This window comes from Lolium perenne, chromosome 7 (assembly GCF_019359855.2).
Source record: "Lolium perenne isolate Kyuss_39 chromosome 7, Kyuss_2.0, whole genome shotgun sequence".
In the NCBI taxonomy this organism is placed as follows: domain Eukaryota; kingdom Viridiplantae; phylum Streptophyta; class Magnoliopsida; order Poales; family Poaceae; genus Lolium; species Lolium perenne.
In genome coordinates this window covers 176,625,395-176,643,419 of record NC_067250.2, presented here as the reverse complement: position 1 = coordinate 176,643,419, position 18,025 = coordinate 176,625,395, and the positions used below count along the sequence as shown (strand labels likewise).

General features: G+C 44.8%; 1 long non-coding RNA gene across 1 annotated transcript; it reads right to left on the bottom strand.

Annotated features, from left to right (window-relative positions):
• Positions 1–1,693: 1,693 nt before the first annotated feature.
• LOC127314760 (uncharacterized) lies at positions 1,694–6,818 on the bottom strand. The gene is made up of 3 exons (XR_007859863.2): positions 5,932–6,818; positions 2,326–3,856; positions 1,694–2,178 (listed from the first exon to the last, which is right to left on the bottom strand). It is a non-coding gene; the product is annotated as an uncharacterized lncRNA (long non-coding RNA).
• Positions 6,819–18,025: the final 11,207 nt, after the last annotated feature.

The window sequence follows — 18,025 nt, the reverse complement described above, 5'->3', positions numbered from 1 at the left end:
TGCCTTAGCTGTCTTTTATCTTCTAGCACCATCATTAAGTTTTGCATCTTGGTTTACATTAAGTTGTAGTGTTCAATATAGCTAAGTTGGGTACTGGAATCCACCATAGTTGTATTTCTAGTAAATTGTATAATGATTTCCATTTAGTTGTTTGACCAACATGGCTAAGTAAGTTTATGTTTTATCCTATGGTTTTAGTAAGTTGTATATTGGATTCCATTAACTTGTTTTTGTTCAGCATGCTTAAGTTGTGCACAGAAATTAACCAAGTTGTATTTTTGTCAGTATGTTAGTTCGTGTTTTTATCTTCTATAAGTTGTATACTCATCCCTCATAGTTGTTTTGTTGAACTTTCTTAACTTGTTGCTGAAATAAACTAAGTTGCTTTTCTCACATCAAGCTTGTTTAGCAACCTCTTAATGTTGAGTTACAACCATATTCCCTAATGTAGTATGCTATTAGTTAACTTCTTTCTATCAGCTAGCTAACATGTGTTCAAACATCTTAAATCTGAGTTACAAGCCTATGTCTTTATGGAGTACCTGCTTTTTGGTTATACAAGCAATGCTTTCATGATTTGAATAATGATTTTTTATTAGAAAAGGTTGTTTACATTATATAGGATTTTAAGCATATCTCTTATTAAGTTGTTTGTGTACATATTTGAACTTGGATTCTACTGTCTCACAAGGTGACCATCATTAGCCAATCGCTTTGTATGACAAGGCAGTCAGCAAAATGACATGTCTTCTCTTTGGTATATGTTTTTCAGGCAACAACAATCAACATTGGACGTCCAGTCGTCGTTACTGAACCCACTGTAGCTGCACCCCGGACTAACAGTTGTAGCTACTATAGTCAACTAGTCATACGTGTGGTTTCTATATGCAACTGAGCTTGTTTCCAAAAAGTTTCTCTTTGTTGCATGAAACTTGGGTTGCATGTTTATCGAAGTTGATGCAAGTTTGCTATATGTTGATGGACATGAGGACTTCTGAATCTAACTTAGTTGCTATAAGGATTGTTCTTGCTGTCAAGGACCTAACATCCCTGATACTTTTTTATATCTAAGTTGTTTCAGTTTTGTTCTTTGTTGCATATAACTGGGGTCTATGAATCCAACTAAGTTGCTGCCGGGGTGGTTGCTATTGCATCGTGCACCTGGGAATTTTGATATGGTTCCATGCCTTCTGGGGTGATCTAGCATGCTGGTATTTCCCTCCCTGTGTTTTACATGTTCCAGGGATGGAGCCTGGTTGGCGCTCGCGAGCTAGAGCTGGTGATCCAGCGCTGGTACTTTTTTCCTTCCGTTTACACGTTCCAAGGATGAAGTCTGGTTGGCAGCTGGCCCAACTGCCCAAGAATTAACGCAGGTGCCCTGCTACGGGGAACGCATAGTATATGCGTCGTGAACTCGTATTTTTGAGCTGAGTGCTAGATTGGCCAAAACAGCACCCGGGTGCTCGGTCAAACGAATGGGCATCCGGATGCTACCTAGTCGCTCCCATATTCTAATGATTTAACATCAATTTTGTTAAACAAGTAACTTTGAAATTCTTATATGAATTTAAGGTTTCTTATGCACTTGAAACATCATTGTCAACTCGATCTTGAGCCAAGGCCAATGCTTTACAAAAGTTTGTACATATTAAACAAAATTCTTTTTATTTAGTTCACATGTTACCATGTACAAATAGTTTAAGAAAGTTGCTTAATGGAAAATGATTCCTCTAAAGTGTTGTGATTCCCATAGTTAAATGTAAACCAAAAGAATAAAAAAGTCTCTTTTATAAGCCGCACCAATTCTCAGAAAAAAATTCCACATTAAAATGTTGTTGTTGTCGCTGCCAGCTTCGCTACTGGGTTGCATGCTTGGTCTCAGGCTTGAAACAATAATGCCCATCATCTCAAAACTCTCTCAAAACAGAAGTAATCTTGAAACAATAATACCCATCATCTCCACTGCCACAAGGGAAACAACAGCAGTTGACCTCTATTTCTGAAGAGAACATCAGCCAAAACACTCATGTATATTAGAAAACAGAAGAAAAAAAGAGAATAACCCTTACTATGTGATCAAATAACTTCTTATTATTGGATACACCAAAATCCATGTGATTAATATCAAGAAAAACTCATGGCATCCATCTTGAACGGGAGGGAAAACAACTCAGTTTCCTGAAAATGAAAGCAATGACAGCTCGCTGAGTCAAGTTTGATAAAGCAATCTTTGAGAAAAACATTTCCAAAGGTATAAATTGCACTGTAGACAGACCGGATGAGAATGCAAAGAAAACCTGAAGTTGAGTTTCAGCAAAGTAGTACCCTGTATATAAACAACATGTGAAGGATATGACCACGTGCTAGGTCTTCGAGAGGTACTTGGGCAAGTTGGGCTTCATCCTTTGAAAGGCCAAATGATTAAGAACAAATCTAGCCACTAATATTCTACAGATGCATCAGCCAGGAAGCAAATGAACAAAAATGAAACACTGAGTAACTCTAGAACTGAGCTGAAATGACTTTAATCGCCTGAGCAACACAGGGGAAATGTTAATTGCGTGAATAGTTGCCCAAAGGGTAGTCGCGAGGGGAACCCATATGGAGAATGGCACGACCCACTCTGATCCTTGAAACCCCTTCTTTGCTATACTGCTCCCCCAATCATAAGATCTTTCAGTCCATATAAATAAACCTAAATAATAAACCTCTATTTCATTGCATGATTCAAATAACATGCAGCTTACATCATTCTTTGTGTAAAATAAAAAAATACTCAATTCAATGTTTCTGTGAAGATAGATTTCCTTCGGTGAAATATACTGTAAAAAATGACATTAAACCATTGGTCGTATAAGCTATCCTAGGTAGAGATATGTGTGCAATTCTATACTATAAAACATTGGTAGTATAAGCTTTTTTTTTTTTGAAGAAATTGGTAGTATAAGCTTTGTGCTTTAAATATTGTATTACAAAGTACAGATAAATATGTCTAACTCACGGATGATTAAATGAAGAATTTCATTTTATTATGCCAAGACTCTCAAGACATGGACACAGTAGAGCCTTATTGGCAACAGGGTAACAAAAAAATCGGGGTAATCTATCCTAGGTAGAGATATGTGTGCAATTCTGGAGTATAACCATTGGTGGTATTATATTTCAGTACAAGGAAATACCTCTCACTTAAGGGTGATTAAATGATGAATTTCATTTGAAGATGCTAATATTTCCAAGAAATTGACGCAAGGATACCTTCTTGCACCAGAGTAAAAAAAAATCACAACATCATAAAGAGCAAGTAATCTATGCAACAACTTTGCATGAAATTCAGATACGCGCAACTTGCACAAAAGACATCGAGCAGGAACAGAATTTCGAGGTAAAATCAACATTTCCAGTCATCTGTCACATATTTCCTAAATTAATCTTTATGAAACGACGGTGGAATGGTCAATAAAGGAAGGAAGAACGATTGCGGACTTGTAACCCCATATAGCTGAAAATTACCTTATTCTGGATCATATGTATTTTCTTAAGGCAAGGACAGACACCAAAGAAGAATCCCCAAGTGACAGGTGCAACAAGCAGGTTAACACGTCAACTAATCTTCCACTATAGCGAAGGTATAGACTGAACTGATGTTCAAAGTTCTGCCGAGTTTACCTACCTTTAATTACTTCTTATCCTAAATCAACCTTAAGTCATAGAAAGAGAACGATTCTTTTATGCGGCAGAAAACATATTGTTTTTGTCATTTGGGTCAGGGATCACCCACCAGAAGTCCTGAACCTTGTACTTATGTACGGTAATAATAAAAACCATCTTCCCCGTGATGATACAATAAATCTCATCCCTGTAAGGAAACAACAAATTAGATGAAAACAACGCAATACAGAGTACACATTCAGATAGTTGAAAGAAATGTGCATTATGGTAGCCTTCCATAAAGACATATTTTAACTTTTTGCAAGGCAACCAAACTGTTTACATAATGTGAAGTACATGCATTTCAACATTTGTGGGCTGAACTTAGAGACCCTAGAGCACCATCAAGGATCTCCCTGCCACCAATCAATATATCAACACAACATTACACAGATACACCACACTGAGCCTCATAGGGACAGGTATTCTCTCCATATAGCCAAACATGAGTTTATTTGAGGTGGGGCATCTGAATCTCGGCCCTTCCCTTACTGGAAAAATCAAATTTGTACCAACAACTAATTATCTATTCGTTGAATAAACACCAATTGAAAGTGGAATTAGCATTGATGCACTCATCAAGCTAGATCCACTATCGGATCTAGTAAATGCCTACTGGTCAGCAACTAAGGATTACCTTTTACACTAATAAAAAAACCCAGAAAGAAGCCCTTGGGTTTTTAAAAATGGGAAGTACCCTTGCATAACAAATCTTACCGTGGAGGGTATAACATTTGTTCCATGGATAACGGAGGAGGTAAACTGTTCCATAACACATCATCAGTTGGTCTAAGAAGGACCCTTTAGAAAGCTAAGCATCAAATAGTCTTCTACCATATTTATGAAGCATCAAATACCATATTTAGAAAAAAAAATGGATATGCGACTATATCCTAGCTTTATCTCTCTCTTGCTAAGATGGCAAGGTCAGGACTGGACATGAAGATTCGAACAAGCAAATATCTCCACAATCTTATCAAGCAATACAAACATTTCACATCATGTTCAAACGCAGACGCCTCAAGCCTCGAGCGCTCAACAGAAGCTTCAACAAAAAACTCAACCAACCCAAAGCCCTCGACGTCATTAGGGATTGGGCTCTGAAGACACTCAGGGGAAGCAACCTTTTCATCAACCGCATCCGGCAGTAAAGGAGCAAGATCGGAGCAACCCTCAAGAGGCAGACGGAGGACGTCGAAGCCAAGAGGAGAAGAGTCCCTTGGTGCCTTTTGTTGCAGATCCTGAGGTGGCCGACTCCACCAAGCTTTGCGATTTCTTGGCCAACTTGGCTTCGAAAAAGCGGGCGCTCATGTCGCCCTTGTGTGAAAACCCTGCTGCCAGTGTCGTTGTTGCTGAAACCATGCCTGCGGAGGACATCCAAGTTGATCCCGGGGATCCCGCAGCTGACAAGCTCAATGCCTTCTTGTCATCGGTTTTTCGACCAGTGCCTCTGCCTATCCTTGCTTCGCCGCCCTCTAGGCGAGCCCGTGCTCCTAAGGAGGTGGCCACCACGCCTCGTCGGAGTGGTCGCATCGAGAAGCAGAAGCAATTGCAGAAGGATGTTACATCTCAAGAGTTGCTTGCACGTGTTTTGGGCATCTTGAAAGAGAACGCTGAGTTCGATGACAACGCCCTTGCTGCCTTCATTGACAAGTTTAAGACCCCTTTGTCGCCTCGCTCCATCACGATGCTTGGCTCCCTTGTGAAGAATGTGGAGAAGGTGAAAAAGCCCAAGGGCAACAAGATCGGCGCCAAGAAGAAGGCTGTTGAGATAACATGATGGATGCACTTCATGCAACCTTCGTGTCGTTTTGTCGAATATGTAGCGTTGACAGGTTGTTCGATCTTGTTGTGTTGTTGTTTTAGAATTTGGGAGTAGTCCGCATGTTGGAGGTACTGAAGTATGTATGGTTTTCGATCCGGTTTTCCTCACAAACTGGATCATTTTCCTTTCTTCCTAAATGAATAGCCAGCTGGCGTTTGCTCCAAAAAAAATACAAACATTTCATAAATTATAATTGCCTAAAAGTTAAGAACCTATTCTATTGATTATAGATAATCATGTTCACACAGTTGCACTTGAATTTTCTTGTATGCCGTTTACAAGAATGCACCTAAAAGCATACCAGAGAAGAATCATTTAGTAGCAAATTTGGAATGTTCATGCATCCGTTCTACTACTACAATCTGTGAGATCCAAAAGTAGAAGGCAAAATTCTTTACCTTAGAACTGGGGACCAGGCCAGGAAACAATGGCACTCCTAGTCAACCAAGTAATGAACCAATGGGATTGCGCCCTCGCTGCATCCATCCATCCTTCCATCGAAAAGCATAATACATCAAGAATAACGCCCGGACTATAGTGTAAACGTTGAGCGCCATGCTCCTGTGGTGTCCTGATCTAAGATGGGATCGGCACACACGAAATCAGCAAGAATTTGAGATGAGAAAACAAGAGCAAGGATGGGATGACGAATTTGGGGATGAGATAGAGACGAACTGGGATGAGTTGTATTTCAGAATTCAACTACAGCATACCATACCCTGAGGGCCATCAGGTCCCTTTTAACCACACACACGCCTATTACAGCTGGGCCAACTGGTCCACAGCACACGCTCACAGAACCAACACGCGCACCCGTTCAGCCACTTTCTTCGGTCTTCGCCAGGTTGGTCCCAGGAGCGCTTGTCGATCCATGGTTCACGTGGACCAACAACTCGTTGTCCACCAGATCTTCAGATAGAGAAGGTGTGACAGCTCCTTGGACTGACACTACTCCACCAGGCCATCCTCTACGGGAGCCTCAGTGCCGTCGAGCTGCTTCTGGAGGGGCGGCAGAAAACGGAGCCCAGGTCCCAGGTCTCCATACGATGGCGTCTTCTCAACGATAGAGGTGGCGTGGATCTGAGCCAGCCGGTCGGTGAACTCAGCACAACATCCGGGGAACACGACCAGATCCAGAACCTGCGTGGCGGCGGGGATCCTGGGTTCGGCACGGAGATGCTCCGGTGGTGCGGAGAACTCGGGGAGCATCTGGCGACGCGAATTAGCAAGCGTGCGTGGCGCTCTGGGCTGGGCTTCTGCGGCAGCGTGCTAGGGCTGGTCTGAGATTTACCAACTTTTCAAAGGATTAATTTTTTTTCTTTCGAAAATGGGCTCTTTATTACTTGCGCAATAGACTCGGCCTCTGCATAACTAAGATGCACACAGCCTCACTCGAATCCGTTACGAAACCACACAAAAGGGTTCAAAGATGAAAACATAGTCCAAAAAACGGTAACAACAACTAGCTAGGAGGGTCTAGCCGAAGGTCATGCTGCCACCCATGTTGGGAGAAAATATCCCTCGCCGTATCCTCCAACCGTGAAGGCACCTCCGTAAATAGGTCTCGGTGCTCCACACGCTGCAACGGTATCCATGAACGAAGCAAAGCTGTGCACCGGTAGATGACCTGCAAAAAGGAAGAAGAAATATTATTGAAAATCTTGTCATTTCTACATAGCCACAACGACCAAATAATTGCAATCGCTCCCATCCTAATAAGACATTTAAACCTAACATCCACACCATTGAGCCAGTTGCCAAATAAATTGGCAACACTACGTGGTGGGTATAAGGTAGACCCGATTTGGATGGCTGACCATATAGACCTAGCAAATTGATATTGGAAAAATAAGTGTTTAATAGTCTCGTCCTGATGACAGAAGACACACTTTTTTACTTCCATGCCAGTTGCGTTTGGCAAGATTATCTTTCGTAAGAATAACCCCTCGATGAAGATACCAGGCAAATTTTTTTGTTCTCAGTGGTATCTTCATCTTCCAAATCTTCGAGTTATTATCGACCGGGATATTAGGCTGAATTAGAGCATTGTACATGGAAGCCACTGAGAACGAACCATTCCCGGTGAGATTCCAGCGAAATACATCTGGTTCCTGCGTCAATTGAACTAACTCAAGACGTTGTAACAAATCCTACCAAGAGGCTTGTCTGGGACCGATGAGACTTCTTCTGAACTCCACATTTGGTGGGAAATTTTCCAACACCTTGGCGATAGTATCGCCTTTGTGGCGCACAATATTGTACAAAGCCGGATATTGTTCTCAGAGTGTGGTATTACCCAACCATTTATCCTCCCAGAAACGAATTTCCGATCCATCATTTATAGAGAAAGAACCATATGGAAAGAAAAACTTCTTTGTTTCCATAAGACCAGCCCAAAAATGTGAATCTCCTGGTCTCCAAATAACCTGAGATAAAGCCTTTGAGCCAATATACTTCCTCTTAAGGAGTGTTTGCCATATGCCCTCTTCGGTAAGTAGCTTATACAACCATTTACCGAGAAGTGCCCTATTCTTGACCTGGAGATCTTGAATACCAACTCCTCCATGATCTTTGGGCCGACACATCACACTCCATTTAGCCAGCCGATATTTACGCTTGTCGCAATCCCCTTGCCAGAAGAATCTTGATCGGAAATAATCCAACCGTTTTAAGACTCCTCTCGGAAGTTGGAAGAAAGATATCATATAGAGTACCATATTACTCAGTACCTCATTTATGAGAACTAATCTTCCACCCAAGGACATCAATTTATCTTTCCAACTACTTACCTTAATTTGAAGCCTTTCCTCAACCAATTTCCACTCAGCATTGGTAAGCCTCCGATAATGAATCGGAATTCCCAAGTACCTAATTGGAAATTGGCCTTGGCCACAGCCAAACAGTTCAGCATATTCTGCAACATGATCTTGGGCTTCGCCAAAACAGAATAATTCACTTTTATGGAAATTAATTTTCAGACCCGACAAGAGCTCAAACGCAGAAAGAATTAACTTTAGGTTGCGAGCCTTGTCCATGTCGTGATCCATAAAAAGTATTGTATTTCAAGAGTATATGTTGCAGCTTTGCAGGATCTTCTACTCATTAAAAGAAGACTGTTTTTAAAATACAAATCTACCGTGTTACGGAATAAACTAATTCACCAGTTACTGCAGAAAAATGTTGAAATTCTTTGGCAGAAATCCTCGTGATTGGAGTCCTGAATAGCAATAGCTGAAGTCTTACATATATAAGATCATCGCCACCCGGGGAAGCTCTCGCGGCCCTCCTCTCCTCCTTCCTAACCCTAGCTGCCGTCTTTTGTGGTCCTCCCCATCCCTCCTCATCCTCTTGCCGCAGTCGGGAGACACCGCCGGGCAAAGTCCGCGTGGTGAAGGCGGCGGTGGGGATTTTTTCCGCGAGCACCGACCTCCCTCTTTTTGCAGCGTCGATGACGACATCGAGTGTCAGCGGTGGCGCGGTGCTGCGGCCTTCGAGCGATGATCCTGGCACATCGATGATGGAGGTGGAGCTCCTCCGCCCGGGGTCTTGGGCCTCGGTGGGGCCGCGGGTCTGGTACCAAAGTTATGGGAGCCGGGCTACGACGATGGACTGGCAGCGTGGTGATGCCGCCGTCATTGGCCTTGGTAGTGGTGGCCGAGTCTCTCGGCCTCGTGGCATTGTCGGGATTGCCGTGACCATGGCTATGGCATTGGCCATGGTCGGTTTTTCGACTTGCCACACTAGGAGCTAGCCGGTGACGTGGGGGGCTGCTTGCTCAGCTTGAATAAAGGAGGCAGTCCTATGATCACTATCACGCCTTGTTGCCGGCCTTCATTGATTTAGCCGGAGTGTCGAGTTTCGGAAGGCTCTATCGGCCAACTCCAAGGGACGACATGCCGGAGATTGTCAGATCGGATGGTATTCAGTCGCGCACAGCCATATTTTTTCTGCCTGTTTGGTTTCGGAGAGAGTAGTCTATTGCCATTGTGGGACATGTCTTTGGTTTCACGGTGAAGTCTGTCGTGGAGAATGGCACGGAAGCTAAGATTTCTGAACTGGTAATGGTGACATAGGCATCCCAAATGGGCCTGCCGAAGATAGTACCCGGGGTTTACTGAAGGCCCACTACCCGAAGAATAAGAAGATTCGGGAGCCCAAGATATATCAAGGAAAGTTAAGAGTTGTAATAGGAAGTGTTATTTGTAATATGGCGGGATGAGTTAGAAACCGTCCCGGACTCTGTAACTTGTATAGCACGAATCCCTCGGCTCCACCTCCTATATAAAGGGGGAGCCGAGGGACGAAGAGGGGATCGAATCATTATTACAAACCCTAGTTTTCATAATCGTCGAGTACTTTTCGGCTGAAACCTTCGAGATCTACTTGCCCTCTACTTCCAACTAAACCCTAGCCTACAATCCATAGGCATTGACAAGTTGATACCTTGTCAATTGGCGCCGTCTGTGGGAACTAGAGGCGTAAGGATCTGATCTCGATGGCACGTTCAAGATCTTCGACATCGTCAACCGCAAGCAACACAATGGATCGAGGTAAACAGATCGCTGCTGGTCTTGTCGATTTTGTTCCTCACCCACCCTCCCGTTTGGATGCATATGCGTATCTGGCGGAGCCCATGGAGATGACGTTCGGAAGGTTTCACTTTCGCGTCGAGAAGGAAGGATCGTATCGTGTCGAGATTCCGGTTTCGTCGGGATCGTCGGCGGTCGATTCTGATTTTTCAAGCTATGCATCGTCAACCGAGTCAGGAGAAGAAGAAACTTCGGCGACACGATACGTCAGCACCAGAGCAAGAGAGAAGCTCGCCAAGATCTTCAACGACATGTCGTTTGAGTCATCTGCGGACTCATATATAAGCGATGGCTCAAGCGATGTCGACAGTTACGACTTCATCGACAAATCTCTCACAGTGGGCAAGGTCTTCATCAATCTCAACGATGATGTCACCAAACCCAACGTAGATCTGAGTACAAAGTATCATCAGATTTACGCCATTGAAGATCAAGAGGAGACATCTGAGGCTTTCGACAGTTTGGGAAATCCATACGTCGATCCCTCCAATCTGCGACAAGGCCTGGGCAACAAATACGTCGGGCCAGAGCCGCGAGATAGAGTTCAACTTTCACAAGCAGCATGGGACAGAGCCGCGAGAGCTATGAACGGCACAGAACCAATGGCTACCACAGCCACACCAGAAGAATTGCAAGCATATCAATATAGGCTCGCACGAGCTGCCAGGGAATTGGAAAAACAGACAGCTGAGTTGAACAGGAGGAAGGAGGCAGCTTCGCATCCAGCGGGAGAAGGGCGAGAACTAAGTCGACAATCGAGAACCACGGGTGATAGCCACGGGGAGGCGCGGAACAGAGCAAGATCAAGGCTGCAACATATACCCGGGCGAAAGAGAGCACTTGGTCCAAAACCTCGACATGTCCTTTATGTCGATAGATACAAGAGGAAACATCATCCCTAAGACACCAGAGGCTGGGTATATGGCGACACATGCTTTTATCCTTGCATCTAAACCACCTCCAGGTGATCCAAGGGAAACACTATACAATATGGCGGTAGCAGGAGTTGGAGCTATGGGGACAGCGTTTGTATCAACGCCTCCCGAAGGAGCGGCAAGGCAAAATAGTCCACGACCCGCAGCAGCAACAGCGGTAGCACCCGAAGGGCCAAGTGGAGCAAGAGACACAGCAGCACAAGCAAGAGTCGACAGAGCGCGGCAAAGCAGAAGGGATCATCGGCAATCTCCGGAGCTGACCGACGAAGATATGTGTGGCTTGCCATGCTTTACGAGGAGAGTCCGGAAAACTCGAGTCCCCTCAGGATTCAAGTTACCCGATAATTTCAAGAAGTTCGACGGCCTTCAAGATCCAGAGGATTGGCTAGTCGACTATCTGGAGACGGTGAAGCTCACAGGAGGAACTAGGGCAACAGCCATGCAAAGCATCCAGGTGCATTTGAGTGGAGCTGCACGATCTTGGATAAAGAAACTCGCTCCGGGGTCCATCGACAGTGGGAAAGTTTCGAGGATGTGTTCGTCAAGAACTTCAGATCCACGTGCAAAAACCCGCGTCGTTAGAAGAGTTGAGAGCATGTCGACAAAAGCCGATGAGCCAATGAGAAAGTACATCCAGAGGTGGAATATCATCAAAAACTCGGCAGAAAATATATCCGACGAGAGAGCAATAGATGCGTTTGTCGCAGAGTCGAGCGTGGAGATTTTGTCGAAGATTTGGGAAGGACCAATCCAAAGACAGTATCCGCGTTAATGGAGATAGCAAATAAATGGGCAGATGGAGAAGACGCTGTCCACAACAAACGGCACAGGTCGCCAGAGGAGGACCGTGGTCGAAACTATCAACCAAGGCGAAGATTTCCTCGGCAGTACCAGAATTACGACGCTCCAGGACAAATTTCGGCAGGATTTCGGACAAATACAGGAGGAAGCAATAGAGATGATTACCAGAGAAGCAATGAACAGCGAGGTGATAACAGGGATGATTCACGCAACAGGCAAAATAGCGGGCCTAGGTTCCCACGGCCTTGCGTGTCCCCTGAAGAGATGATGCATGGACCGGGCCGGATGCATTTTTCCTCGACGACAACGGTAAAAGACAGTCGGGCACTTGCAGAAAGATTTACAAAATTTTCAAGCAATGTTGCGGTATGCAGAACACTCTAATGCACGGTGCGCACAGAGAAATCCTCGAGAACCCGAAGCGAGATTCACTTGCCGCCTCCTCCCGCGATTACGAGACGACAATCGGCATCAGCTCGAGAATAGCGGCAGCACCTCCACCTCCACCTTATGTTGATCCTAACTCCAACGGAGCGATGTCGATGATTCAGAAAGGAAGGCCGTCCAATAGAGCTCGAAAAGTAATCTCACGACGGTGTTTATGGCAGAGAAAATGCCTCCACCAACGATTGAGTACCTTAATTGGTCGGGACAAGATATCGGCTTCACAATAGCGAGATCATCCGCAGCAAGTTCCTCGACCAGGGCGATCAGCACTTATTACGCCGGCGATTATCGCGGGATTTGATGTTTCTCGAGTGTTCATAGACGGCGGCAGCAGCTTAAACCTTATGTATGCAGATACATTGAGGAAGATGAACATATCCTTAGCAAACTTGAAACCAACAGACACAAGGTTCCACGGCATCACACGGGAGAAACCAAGTTATCCACTGGGAAAGATCAATCTCGACGTTCAGTTTGGGACCCGAGAAAATTATAGAATCGAGAAGCTCGAATTTGAAGTCGTGGATTTTCCGTCGCAATACCACGCTCTGTTGGGACGACCAGCATATGCTAGATTTATGGCGGTGCCTCACTATACATACCTGTTGTGGAGGATGCCTGGACCAAAGGGACCAATCACGATCAAAGGAAGCTTTGCCTTAGCCGATAAGTGCGACAAGGATTTTCACCGGTTGTCGAAACCTTCGGGATGCAAGCTGAGTACTTGGCATCAAAAAGCATGACCGATTACGACGTCTTGCCGGACGTTGGAAGGCCAAACAAAGAATCAACTTTCGATCGAGAAAAATTCAAAAGAGGTGCAGATTCACCCGACAGACCCGAAAAAGACGACATCTATCGCAAACGACATGGATATCGCATAGGAAAGCGCGCTCGTCGAGTTCCTCCGTGAGCACTGGAAAATCTTCGCATGGTGTCCAGCCGACATGCCAGGAGTACCCAGGGAACTTGCCGAGCACCACCTAAACTTGGATCCATTAGCGAGACCAATCAAACAACCTTTGCGGCGTTTTTCGGAACCAAACCGCAAAGCCATGCTGTCAGAAATCAATCGACTACAAGAAGCTGGTTTTATCAAAGAGATATTCACAGAAGCCACATGGGTAGCAAATCCTGTCTTTGGTGCCGAAGAAAAACACTAAGGTCCTTCGCATGTGCGTCGACTTTACGTGTCTCAATAAACATTGTCCAAAGGATCACTTTCCCCTCCCGAGGATCGATCAAATTATCGACTCCACGGCTGGATGTGAACGTCTTTCCTTCCTGGACGCATATTCTGGTTATAACCAGATCAGATTGAAAGAAGAAGATGAAGTAAAGACCGCGTTTATTACACCTTACGGCGTGTTTTGCTACAGAACAATGCCCTTTGGTCTAAAAAATGCGGGAGCAACATATCAGAGGATGATGCAGAAGTGTTTGGCGACACAGATTGGGAAGAACGTGCAAGTATACATTGATGATGTCGTCATAACGTCAAAAAAGGGGGCAACGCTGATCGAGGATCTCAAGGAAACCTTCGACAACCTTGATAAGTTCTGCCTCAAATTGAACCCGACGAAGTGTTCTTTCGGCGTTCAGCGAGGAGAACTTCTGGGATTCCTAGTCTCAGCAAGAGGGATTGAAGCAAATCCCGATAAAATTCAAGCTATCGTAACAATGAGGAAGCCAACAAAGTTGAAAGAAATACAACAGCTAACTGGGCGAGTCGCAGCTTTGAGCAGATTCGTCGCGAGGTTGGGAGAAAAAGCGCTGCCGTTCTACACTTTGATAAAACAAGGAGATAAATTCCAGTGGAACGAAGAAGCCGACAGAGCTTTCGAGGATTTAAAGCGCACAATTTCGACACCACCAATTCTGGTGGCGCCAAAAGAAAGGGAACCTCTCCTGCTGTATATCGCAGCCACGCCCCAAGTGGTGAGCACGGTGCTAGTTGTCGAAAGGGAAGAAGAAGGAAAACTCCACGGCGTGCAGAGGCCAGTATACTTCGTCAGCGAAGTTTTATCGCCCTCAAAACAAAGGTATCCTCAGTACCAAAAATAGCATATGGAGTGTTCACGACAGCACGAAAATTGCGCCACTATTTTTCGGCACACCCGATCATAGTGGTCAATGAAGCTCCTTTGTCAAATATATTGAACAACCCAGAAGCTACGGGTCGTGTCTCCCTTTGGGGAATAGAACTTTCCCCTCGGGACATCACGTATGAAAAAAGAAAAGCAATCAAGTCGCAAGTTCTGCCGGACTTCATCGCAGAGTGGATGGAGTTGCAAAACACAGGACCCCCAGATTTATCGAGAACCTGGACCATGAACTTTGATGGGTCCAAGAGACTAGAAGGGGCTGGCGCAGGAGTAGTACTCATATCACCTGAAGGCGACAAATTGAAGTACATCCTTCGGATGACGTTCCCTAACGCATCTAACAATGAAGCAGAATATGAGGCCCTCATACACGGGATGAAGATGGCGAAAGCCTGTGGTGCAACTCGACTGAAAATCTTTGGCGACTCACAATTGGTGGCTCAGCAAGTTATGAACCAATGTGACGCAGTCAATGATAGCATGATGGCATACAAGGAGGTGTACAACGAGCTCGAGAAATTGTTCGATGGATGCGAAGTAAATCATATTAGCAGATTGAGCAACGACGAAGCCGACGTTCTTGCAAACATCGGGTCGCAATGCCTTGCAGTCCCGCCAGGTGTATTTTGGGAAGAGATAACAGAAAGATCCACTAAGTCGACAAAATCAAAAAAGAAGGAGAAGAAATCCTCGGGGGCTACCAAGGAAAAGCAAGAGGAAGAAGAAGAAGATCAGGACCTGGTCATGGTGATACAGATACCGTGGATGCAGCCGTACATATCATACATCCTCAGGAAAGAAATACCCGACGATCCAGTCGAGGCAAGGCGAGTAATTCGACGCTCCAAAGCTTTCACGGTGGTCAAGGGAGAATTGTATAAGCGAAGTATTTCAGGCGTCTTGCAAAGGTGCGTCACACCCGAAGAAGGAAGAATAATTCTGAAGGATGTACACGAAGGAATATGTGGCCACCACGCAAGTAGTCGAGCTATCGCAGCCAAGGTCTTTCGGGCAGGATTCTACTGGTTGACAGCAATCGAGGACGCCAAGGACATAGTAAGAACTTGCGACGCGTGTCAAAGGTTTGCCGCAAAACCTCACTCTCCAGCAGCAGAGCTAGCACCAATACCATTGTCATGGCCCTTTGCTCAATGGGGACTTGATATGGTGGGCAAGTTACACAAATCCTGGCCAGGAGGAAAGGAGTACATGCTGGTAGCTGTCGATAAGTTTACAAAGTGGATAGAAGCGAAGCCGATAAATTCACCAGACGGAGCATCCGCAGTAAAATTCGTAAAAGGCCTCGTCTTCAGATTTGGAGTGCCCCACAGCATCGTCACAGACAACGGCAGTAACTTCACATCCCATGAATTCAAAGATTATTGCGAAGAAGTGGGTATCAAACTGAACTTTGCGTCAGTTGCACATCCTCAAACCAATGGGCAAGTCGAGAAAGCCAATGGCATCATCTGCAATGGCATCAAGAAGCGCTTGTTAGGACCACTGGAAAAAGCTCGACATACTTGGCCAGAAGAACTACCAAGCGTGTTGTGGAGCATCCGAACAACACCAAACACAGCAACGCAGGAAACTCCGTTTTTCCTGGTTCATGGAGCAGAGGCAGTACTACCAATCGAGATAGAGCACAACTCTCCACGTGTCGCTGAATATGATGAAGAAACGTCGAGAAGAGCGCTAGAAGACGACGTCGACGCACTTGATGAAGCTCGAGATGAAGTACTATCTCGGGTAACCAAATATCAACAGGACTTGAAGAATTACCACAGTCGACGTTTGCGGCCAAGATCTTTTCAGGTGGGAGACCTAGTTCTTCGACTCACGCAAAAAAGTCATGAAAAACTCGAGTCACCATGGCTTGGCCCTTACATTGTCACGGAAGTAATCGGAGGAGGAGCATACAGGATAAAGGACAAGAAGACAGGGGTGGAGGAGCCAAACCCCTGGAACGTGGCGCAACTTAGGCGGTTCTACGCCTAGAGTCGAAATATAGTCCTTGTAAAACTTCAATGTACTGAAACGCCCGCGAGTTTTCAGACGCACTCTTTTCCTTTTTCGGGGCACCGAGTGGGGCCGGAGAAGGTTTTTAATGAGGCGGGCTCGCGGTGCTGCAATATAATAAAGATAGTGGCAATATAACTTTTCTTCTTTATCGACATAATCAAAGTATTTGCTCCGACGAATTTCAATATAGTTCATCGACAAAAGAAAAGCCTTGCCTTGGTATTCAAATACCTCGTGAGTCAACAAAAATACAAAATAGTACTCAATAAAAAGCTCGGGGGCTCATATTCGCCATAAATATATAAATGCCTTGGTTCAAAACCTCGCAAATATACAAATACAGTAAAGAGTCACCGAAACACTCGGGGGCTAGACAAACAGAGAAATATAATGATTGCTTTACAATATAGTCATGGATTACAAAAAAGAAATATCTACAAGAGGAAAATAACTAGTCTTGATTCAATATGTCATCAAGAGTAACTCTGTTTTCTTCAGGGGCAGCACCAAGAAAATCGGCATAATGGCCATCGGCAAAAAAGTCAGCATCCATCCGAAGAAGGTCCTCAATCATTTCTTCGGCTATAGGCGTAACCTTCGTGTTAATCCTGTCAACACCAACTCTTCGACGTTTTACCTTTTGATGAACTTTCGCGACAACTTGGGTAAGGTCAAGATTCGAGTGGCAGATCTGGAGCATGATAAGAGCAAATCTGGCGCCAGCTACCAGTTGAGCTTTGACAAAATCATGAATCTTGCGAGCATCCTTGAACCTTTCCATCAATTCAGGAAGAGTTTTTGGTTGGACGTTCCGAGGAAACATGGAGTTGTAAACCATGGACAAGGTCTTGGTACAGAAGTCAAGGAAATCGCGAGTTTGAGAGGTGCGATCTTGAAATATGACAATTTGGCGAGTCCTCTCTGGGGTAGCCCAAAACAAAGAACCATGGTCCAGGGAAAGATTAACAAGGAGGTTCGTCCTGGCATTTACCCTTTCTTCCTCGGCAGCAGCATCAGTAAAGGCACCTATCAAAACAACGAAGTGAAAACCTTTAAGAGACAATAGTATGAAGATGAAAGATATCAAAGGATGAAACAAGCATACCCGACATATCTGCACTGGCTTCATTCATTAATTCGAGCATGAAATTTTCTCGAGTAGTCGCCTTTTCAGCCTCGGAAGCAGCAATTTCCTTAGCAGCCACGGCCTCGCGAGCTTGCTGAAGAGCAACCTTTTCGGCTTCAGATGACTTACGAGATTGCTCCATCATCACAAGTGTTTGCTTCTTCGCATACTGAAGTTGCTGTCGAAGTTCATCCAGTTCTTGCGACAAGGTATCGTCGATAGGTGCAGCATCAGCAAAAGCTCTCCTCGCGCGAGAAGAAGAAGGCGAAACATTGGAAGGAGCGGAAGATGGAGTATAGTTATCAAATATCAACTGAAATTTAAACAAGACAACATCAAACAACAAGCAAAGATAGAGTTTTCATTAATCTCTTGGAATAATTACAAGGGCATTACAGTGGAGCTAAGGAAGTACATGTCGCCAAATGACTACTTTGGCGACAAGAGCAAAAGAAGCAGAAAGAAAA